At 51.1% G+C, this 7,236-nt stretch overlaps 2 long non-coding RNA genes across 2 annotated transcripts; one reads left to right on the top strand and one right to left on the bottom strand.

The window, feature by feature from the left end:
- Nucleotides 1–547: 547 nt before the first annotated feature.
- On the bottom strand, nucleotides 548–4,929 carry LOC140612737 (uncharacterized). The gene is made up of 4 exons (XR_012013899.1): nucleotides 4,585–4,929; nucleotides 3,552–3,590; nucleotides 2,655–2,836; nucleotides 548–1,691 (listed from the first exon to the last, which is right to left on the bottom strand). It is a non-coding gene; the product is annotated as an uncharacterized lncRNA (long non-coding RNA).
- A 153-nt stretch (nucleotides 4,930–5,082) lies between these two features.
- On the top strand, nucleotides 5,083–6,800 carry LOC140612735 (uncharacterized). Its single transcript, XR_012013898.1, has 2 exons — nucleotides 5,083–6,158; nucleotides 6,570–6,800. It is a non-coding gene; the product is annotated as an uncharacterized lncRNA (long non-coding RNA).
- Nucleotides 6,801–7,236: the final 436 nt, after the last annotated feature.

The following is a 7,236-nucleotide window of genomic DNA, read 5'->3' on the forward strand; positions in this document are numbered from 1 at the left end:
GAAGTAATAAGATTACAGACCAAAAATTTAATGACTTGATCTGCAGTGACAATTTTAAAATTCCATTTTCAGGGTTCAACCAACCAATACACCCCCTCTCCTCACCTAGACCTGTTTTTCCCCCGGTAACTTTGTGCTGGGCAGGAATGGAGGGACAGAAGTTGCAGGGTCTGCTTGACATTATGTGCCTACTTCTTTTCTAGCCCTGACAGGAAGAAATCTTGGGGCTTGGGATTTTATAAACATGAGTTTCTTACTCAATGCTCTAGGGAAGGTAAATTCCAAGCCCTGGCAGAGGGGAATACACCTCCCAATTTCCGAAATTGGACAGTCAGGCCTAGTTTGAACCATGGGCTCCAGCTGCACCAGAGTAAGCCTGGGTGGCCACACTGTGGCCACATCAAAGCAAAACACACATGCAATTTGGGGACATTTGCCCTGCAAGGTTTGATGGGAATGCGAGTGGGAGGAGAGGCAGTGACAGACAGTCCGTACCTCTTAATTCTGGGTGCCCCATCACCCTGGGACCCCCAGGATGAACTGCTTCCCTCTGTGGTCTGGGACTCACTTGTCGAGACAAGAAGCTTGTTCAGCCTCACCCATGAATGAAGAGCAGATGGAGAAGTAAGCCTCACTGACCACTGCTCCCCAGAGTCATTCCTCTCCCACACCCCTCATGGAAAACTCTCTACTGGGGGAAAAAAAAAATCAATCTTCTGGCCTTTAAATCCGCCTTCTGTCCAAGTCAGAGGTTGCCAAGCACAAAGCACTATGGGGGCTCCTATCACAAAGCTAACAGGGCCCGAGCCACCGGAAGGAGAGGGCTGCTCTTTAAAAGCTTTTAAATGCTGTTATATTTTTACAGCCACTTACTGAAGAGGTGAATTATTTTCTACTCCTCCTTCCCCAGAAGCACAACCATTAAGGTTACCTGGAAACCTGTCCAGGAAGCATGTGGCAAATAGCAACCAAGCAACAGAAACATCCGGATCTGTCCTCTAAAAGGAGATGGTATCAACAAGGTCATATTTGGGTAGAGGTGTACTAGGAAAGTTTATGGGTTTGCATGTCCTGGCTATTTGGGGGGGCTGTTTACACATGCGATTGGAAAGGGAGTTTGTCCTTAGCTTAGCTAGGTGGGAGCTTGGTTGGTCAAAGTTGGAAAAGAGATTTGAGATTGGATGCTCCCCATACTAAAGACCACCCCATGGAAGAAAGAAGCACAAAGAGAACAAAGAGGCATTGGAAGGCACTGCCTCTGATCTAGAACTTCCAGTCTATTAGAGATGTGATGTACACAGAGAATGACCCGAGGGCAAATTTTTTTTTTAAGATTTTATTTATTTATTAGAGAGAGAGAGAGCACAAGCAGGAAGAGTGGCAGGCAGAGAAAGAGGGAGAAGCAGACTCCCCTCGGAGCAGGGAGCCCCATGTGGGACTTGATCCCAGGACCCCAAGATCATGACCTGAGCCAAAGGCACACATTTAACTTACAGAGCCACCCAGGCACCCTTCAAGAACAATTTTTAAGTTTCGGAAGCACGATGACATACCATAAAACGACATCTCCTAGGGAGACAAGACTTCATTCCTAAAGTGATTTCCAATAAGGTCTTGAGAGAACAGCAAAGAAGATGGGAGAAAAGATAGGGTGGGGGCAGCTGACAAGGTATGTTCTCCAAACTTGGGCTCTGAGGACACGAAACAAAATAATGAGAAGAGGGTTGGACAAGAAATTTACAGTGTTGTTTATTTTGATGTTTTAAGTTTCATGACTTTATGGGCAAGAAGGGGAAATGACTCCTCTGTCTCTTCATGACCTTAGCTAGTGGAAAAAAGCCTTCACATTGTGAAAGCTGGGTTTTGTTTTGTTTTGTTTTTTACTGTTTTTGCTTTTTTTTTCTCTCTCTCTTTTTTTCTATTTCTAAAGAGCTTATTCCTAATGTGTATTTCATTTCCAACCAACACCCTCTCTATGTCAGATGAGGTGATAAAATTTATAATTATAGAGAAGCAAAGCTGTGACTCAGCTCTTTCACCACGCAGCCTTGCCCACAGACGCGGGGCTTTGGGAACTCCAGCTGGCCTGAAAGCAGCAGCAAGGAGAGGGGACGGTGGAAAAAATGCAGTATGAATACTTGCTGTACCCATTCCCTCTTGCTTTACCCCAGAATATATCCTTCTTCTGCTTCAGCATTAAGAAAGCTAATTAACAAAACTTGTCATTCTGAAAGCTAAGCTATCTGCAAAACCCTGTTTTCTGAAAAACCAGATTTTTTTCCCCCAATAATTGTCCCAATGAGGCAAGCTATGGGACAATTCCTGGGCTTTCCACACTGAGTAGCCATCAGTTTTATCAGGGGCATCTGGGAATCTGCGTGAGTCAGTAAAACATGGCCATGGATACTTGAGCAACCATGGAGAATGAGACACTAAAAATACAGACAGGAAATCTCCGCCACACAAACAATTCCCAGGAAGGGAAAGGGGGCGAGTGATAAAAGCCTGGCTCACATGCCACACACCTCTCAAATTACATAAAACCAGTTCTGTCAACCTGAGAATGCCAAACAATATTCCAGCCAGCCTCTTGGCCAGCGTGTTTCACAAATGTTGGACCCATCAGATACTAGCACTCAGAGAAGAACACTCACCTGAGCACTGGGGGACGTGGCCAGGGTCTTGGCCCTCTTGACTTGTAGGAGACGCCTCACCTCAGCCCTTCCGAAAATGGAATGAGGCACATATCAGGCCTGCACCTGGTCTTCCCCACTCACCTCACAAAGGGCATGAGGTGTTTAAAGGCATGAGCTGCCAGCTGGAATCTTCAGTACACCTGTGATATATACCATGGTCTTAAAAAAAATTCACATAAGCCCTCTACAAGTCCTAGCTTCACATTCTCCAAAATGATGTGAATTCACCCTATTTATTCTACAAAGGCCACGTAGTAAAAACGCCACACCAACGCATGGTTCTTTGTGTGACTACCTGTTGTTTTCTGGCCTTGTTCTTATCTACTGCCCTGATAAATCAGGATCAATCCTCATCTCTTAGCAAAGTTCCCATTTGCATTTGTTACCTCTCCCACATAACACACACACAAAAACTTCACAAACTTATAAAGAATCCGAATTCTTTCATTTTCAACTCCAAAACATGTCTCTGAGTGAGCAAGAACAGGATAGAATTTACATCACAAGCTAAGAATTACTCACGACACTGCATATATCCACGAGAATATACTACACATACAAGCATCATTCTTCGTGTGTGCCCTAAGGGGTGGGAATGGGGGTGAGTTTATTTGAAATAAGCTAAATAAACTCTGCTGGACTTGGTTTTCAAAGTGTTTATGCTTTTGTTTGCTGACTCACCTGAAACCTCCATGTCCTTGTGCCTGAGAAGTGCTCAGTGCTTATACTCACACCCTTCCTGTGGACCCCCACCCAAGTCCACTAAAGCCAAAGTCCATGGGACAGAACCCCTCCCCCCCCTCCCATGAGCCCTGGAAGGAAAAGGGCAATCTAGAGAAACCACAGATTCCCTACCTTCTCCAGGCTCCAAAGATCATTTTTCTCAGCAAAAACCTACAGGAACCAAAAATAAAAAACCAGAAGCAATACATAACTACAAACACAAAAACTTTAATGAGACATAGAGACTTCTGTAGGAGAAGCCTTAGGGGAAAGATTGAGATTCGTGATTTCACAGGGTGTAAAAGGGGATCGGACACCTATAGGAAAAATCCTGGAGAAACAACTAGCCAAGGCCAGGAATGAGGATGTGGGGAACTTCTCCCAAATCTATTTCCCTCTGAATGTGGGAGAAGAGTCAGAGGAACACGCTGGCGAGAGGCAGGTAAGAGAACCCCCTTTGTATGGCTACCCCAGTACTTCAAGGCCAGGCCAGCTGCTGCTCCCCGCCGGGCTCTTGCAGGTGAAAGCCTTTCCGGTTCCCCCCTCCTGGCAAGTTACCAAATTCTCTCTTCAGGTGCTTCTCCTGATGTGAGCCCAGGGCATCATTCACACTCCCTGTTCACTTAACTCAAACCCTTCTCAGACCTTCCAGATCTGTTCTCTCTCCAATTCGAACCCCATCTTGCGTCTCTTCCCCCCATACCAAAATTCTGCCATAATCCTTAGAACAGGGCAGCCCGGGTGGCTCAGCAGTTGGGTGCCTGCCTTTGGCCCAGGGCATGATCCTGGAGTCCCAGGATCGAGTTCCACGTCAGGCTCCCTGCATGGAGCCTGCTTCTCCCTCTGCCTGTGTCTCAGCCATTCTCTCTCTGTGTGTCTCTCATGAATAAATAAATAAAATCTTAAAAAAAAAAATCCTTAGAACAGATCAACTCCAGTCATCTCCATTTTTTTCTAGGTGCTGGAGGGGGTGGACAACAACTCTGGGCAGGTCCCCTCAGTACACCCCCTCCTCACTGCATTTCTTGCTCCCCCTCAGACCAAGTCACCGCTGCAAGAACAACCCCCTCCTGGGCTTCCCTCCAGGATAACATTTTACAAGTTTCCCTTGAATTTCTAAAGGGCGCGCTCTGGGACGCATAAATAATATACCAGGCAAACCTACTTTCGGAGCTTAGGGCGACGACGACGACAACAACAACAACATCTCAGAATACAAATCTGTCACGAGTGGGTTTATAAAGATAAAAGTGCTCCTGAGATAGTGCCGTCTCTTGAGCGAGCACAAATAGAGCTGGTGCCCCGGGGTCAAGCGCGGGCCCAAAGCGCGGGCCGCCGTGGACACAAAGAGCGTCTGAGGCGTCGCAGCGACCCCTGGGGCCCGGAGACGGGCCCGACCCGGCGGTGAGGCGGCCGGAGGACGCTTCGCTCGGCCCTGGGCGCCCCGCGGGCCTCGAGCCTCTGACGGAGGCCCCAGGGCCGCCGCCTCCCGGGAGCCTGGGCCGCGCGGTGCGCAGCGCCCCCTGCCGGGCGCCCCCTCACGCAGCGCGGGCCCGCGGCGGCGGCAGGAGCAGCAACGCCCGGTCGGTGGCCCCCGCCCTCGAGGGCACTCGCGACCCCCTCTTCCCTGCAGAGCGCGCGGTGTCCAGGTATACGGGGGGCGGGGGGGCGCCGGGGGTCAGGGGGGCGCCCAGGGGGGCCTCTTAAAGGGAGGAGGGTGTCACGGTCGCCCCCGCCCGTGCCGGCTGCGCAGCGAGATCCCAGCTGACAGACCCGCCGCGAACGCGCCCGTTTAACCTCCTGCCCCGTGCACGTCGCTAGAGGTCGCGGCCCGGCTCCCCCGAGGAATCGCTCAGAACCTGCCCACGTCGCGGGAGGACAGCAAACGAAGGCGTTTTCCCCGCTTTCGAAAGACTTCGCCCCCACGGAAGCAAAGCCTCGCCGTCCGTCCGTGGGCGGCGGGGTGGAGGCCGCGACCCGGGGCCGAGAAATCCAAGAAACGGGAACTCCCACCTCGGAAAACTCCGGCGGACCTGGGAACCTGGCGCGTGGGCCCCCGTCGCCTGCTCCTTGGCTCTTCGGAGCCAGGCGCGCGCGTGGCACAATTATGAGGTGACTTTCCCTCCCTCGGAGGTCCGCGACCTGAAGCCGTGGGCACTTGTGGCGGCAGGAGGCCTGCAAGACCTGAGCAGAGGCGCTCCCGGGGAAGGCTGCCCCCTCGCCGTGTGGAAGCGATTGCGGACAGCCCTGGGGATCCAGTGACCCACAGACCGAGCCTCCGGGACTTTCCAGGCGGCCGCAGAATCCAGGCAGCAGCGTGGTGAGGCCCTACTATGCCGGGCGGCAGGCTAAGTGCCTCTTCTTTCCTCATCTGGTGCCCACTAGGGCCCTAGAAGAGCCGGCACTCTGCTTAGCCCTGCTTTACACAAGTGGAAACTGAGGCCCAGAGAGTTTAAGCGGCCTGAGGTATGAGGACAGGACCCAAACCCAAGTCTCTGTGGCCCAGAGAGGGCGCTCCTGATGCTCGCTGCTTCCCAGCTGGTAGCTACGCCTTGCTAGGCCGTGAACTATAGTATATTTTACTTGTTATTTCAAGGCCGAAATGACTCCTCAGCCACATGACTACACCACCCATTTTCACTGACCCCTCGAGTATGAAAGCAGGGCTTGAAGAGCTTTCGTTCACTTTGTTTGGAGCCAGGATGACAGACCAAGAGTGGTTGGAACACACAGTGCTAGGTCAGAGGTCAGGGGACAGACCTGGGCTCCCGGGGCAAAAACAAACAAGGCTCTGGGTGCCATGGTGGGGGGCGGGGGGCACAGGCTGGGGGTTGCGCGCGTGCCTTGGACCAGATATGAAAGGTGGCTTGCCCCATCCTGGGCAGCTGGGGCGGGTGAGGGAAACGCCGTCCTGGATCCAGCTTCCAGTTTGCCACATACCAGCTGTGAGCCTGTGGCACAGCCGTGAAGGGCAGCCTGTGGCAGCACCGTCTCTTGAGAACTTCAGATCCGACCAGAGCTTCTCACTGTGAAGTGGCGATAATGACATCCACGCGAAATTTTTGTCAGGAAACGTGACTCAGGGTGGGAGAAAGTGCTGTTATTCTCCAGGGTCCTTTTTTCCTTTTTTTTTTTTTTTTTTTTTTTTAGGTTTTATTTATTTATTCATGAGAGACACAGAGAGGCAGAGACATGGCAGAAGGAGAAGCAGGCTCCATGCAGAGAGCCCGACACGGGACTCGATCCCAGGACCCCAGGATCACGACCTGAACCGAAGGCAGATGCTCAATCACGGAGCCACCCAGGCGCCGCAGGACTCCAGGGTTCTGCAGATATAGCTGGAGGGTTATCAATTTCACATTAAAAACAAAAACAAACAAATGTATTAATTTTGGCATGCACTTTTATGAGAAATAGTAAACAGATATTATCTGTGGAGTCTCTCGCCCTCTGATAAAAACTTTTGGACAGTTACAAAGTTTGAGGTTTCTGAGAGGCAGCGTGACCTGCCCAGTACCCAGAGTGACATGTTGACCAAAGCCATCCCACACAGCCCAAGTTCACTTCTACCAACAGCAGCGCTACTGTCCCTATTGGGCCAACCAGCCCTGAGAGCAAAGAGCAAGTAGTGCCAGGTTTACATATAGAGGCTGCGAGGAGCGCAGGAGGGAGGAAGGCGAGAGAGGAGTGAATCCTGGAGCCCAGGCCTCCTTTTTTTTTTTTTTTAAAGATTTTATTTATTCATGAGAGACATAGAGGCAGAGACACAGGCAGAGGGAGAAGCAGGCTCCATGCAGGGATCAGCCCGACGTGGGAC

This window comes from Canis lupus, chromosome 2 (assembly GCF_048164855.1).
Source record: "Canis lupus baileyi chromosome 2, mCanLup2.hap1, whole genome shotgun sequence".
In the NCBI taxonomy this organism is placed as follows: Eukaryota; Metazoa; Chordata; class Mammalia; order Carnivora; family Canidae; genus Canis; species Canis lupus.